The following is a 1622-nucleotide window of genomic DNA, read 5'->3' as shown; positions in this document are numbered from 1 at the left end:
TGGGCACAGAGTTCCGTCAGCCCCTGCTCCCTCCCCTCATCAGGGCTGACCCCAGGGGAGAGCAGGAGCCGAGATGCTGGGACCGAGCGAGGCGGCCACCACGGCCACCTGCGTGGGCAGGGCTGGGAAGGGAGGCCAAGGCCCTGTCCGGGGCAGCCGGGGCTCTGGCAGCCACAGGGCTGCTCCTTGTGCCAGGACAGCGGCGGGGACTGGGGCCAGGCTGCCGAAAGAGGGACCCGAGGGCTGTGACTCACCGATGAACCTCACGGCCGCCTCTCGCAAGCTGGCCTGAGCATCCCTCAGGTATGGCAGGCTCTGACTCAAGAGCTCCTGAGCTCTGCTCCTGTCCCACTCCAGCTGGAGAGAGCACAAGGGTGTGAGCATGTCACTGTCCCTCCCCAGCTGGCCGGACCAGTCCCTCCCCACAACAACACACATTCCCCTTCCCCCCCGGCCATCCACGTGTTCCAGCCAGGAGCCCTGTGGGGCTGAGAGAGAGACACAGGCGGAGGGGTCCCAGGGGTGCTGAGAGCCCTCCCTCCCGCTGGCTGCGGGGCAGAGGGAAGAGCCCCTGGGGGCTCTGTTCTTGACGACAGGGAACAAGGATGCAGCTCGGGGCTGCAGCAGGACAGGCGAGGCACATCTGCAGAGCCCACAGCACAGACATGTGGGGCAGCCCTGTCCAGCCTGGGCTCTGGGCCTTGGGGGTTGTCCTCACCAAGCTCTCTCCAATCCGCCATGTCTGCTCTGTCTGCACCAGGTGTTTGAGCTGTTTCCACCTGAGCAGTTCTGCGGCACCGAGGAGGGCTTCCCTGGCAACCTACGGAACAGCAGAAGCTGGGAGATGACACCATGTTCTGGGGCAGGAGACCTGGTGTCCCCCTGCTCTGTGCTTTGTTCCTGGGGTGATTCTGCCCTTAGGGAGCGGGGACATGCCCTGGCCCAAACGCCCAGGGGTCTCTTCCCTGCATCACTGCTCAACTTTGAAATCTGTACCTTGGCCACACTCAGCACTTGGTCACTCGTGCGGAAGAAGAGAGGGAGCAGGCCAAGTCGCACTGTGTTCTTCATCTCCCTCTTGTCGTTCTGCACCACCATCTTCATCAGGTCTCTGAAGAAGCTGATGGAGCTCTCTCTCAGCTGGCTCAGCTCCTGGGAGGGAGCAGCACAGTAGGACCTGAGCACCAGCAGCTCTCTGCCCACAGGGAGCAGAAGCTCCTGCATGGCTGATGGGAGGGGAGATGCTCCAGGGCGGCATTGTGCACACTGCAGTTGTGGCCAGATCTGCGGCCCTGGGTGCGTGAAGGGCCACTCAAGGGACTTGCTCAGGCAGTGCCTGTGCCTCAAAATGCCGTCCCCGCATCCCCCAGCAGCCTCAGCAGCCATGGTGGGGAGGAGCTGTGGGAGCAGCTGGCAGGGAGAAGCTGGGCTGGGCTGCAGAATGCAGAAACCATCCCACAAGAGCCCCAGGGAGAAAGGAGTGAAGCCCCTGCTTTGAGTGTCTGGGCAGAAGGGCAGCTGTCATTGTCCAGTGCCCACCCGCGGGGCTCAGGCTTATACATCAGTCTTATACATCAGTCTTATACATCAGCCTTACGTCATCAAAGAAGGGCAGGAGAAAT

This window comes from Streptopelia decaocto (genome assembly GCF_964273445.1).
Source record: "Streptopelia decaocto genome assembly, contig: HAP1_SCAFFOLD_59, whole genome shotgun sequence".
Classification (NCBI taxonomy): Eukaryota; Metazoa; Chordata; class Aves; order Columbiformes; family Columbidae; genus Streptopelia; species Streptopelia decaocto.
The sequence above is the reverse complement of the archived record's forward strand: the minus strand, read 5'-3'. Positions refer to the sequence as shown.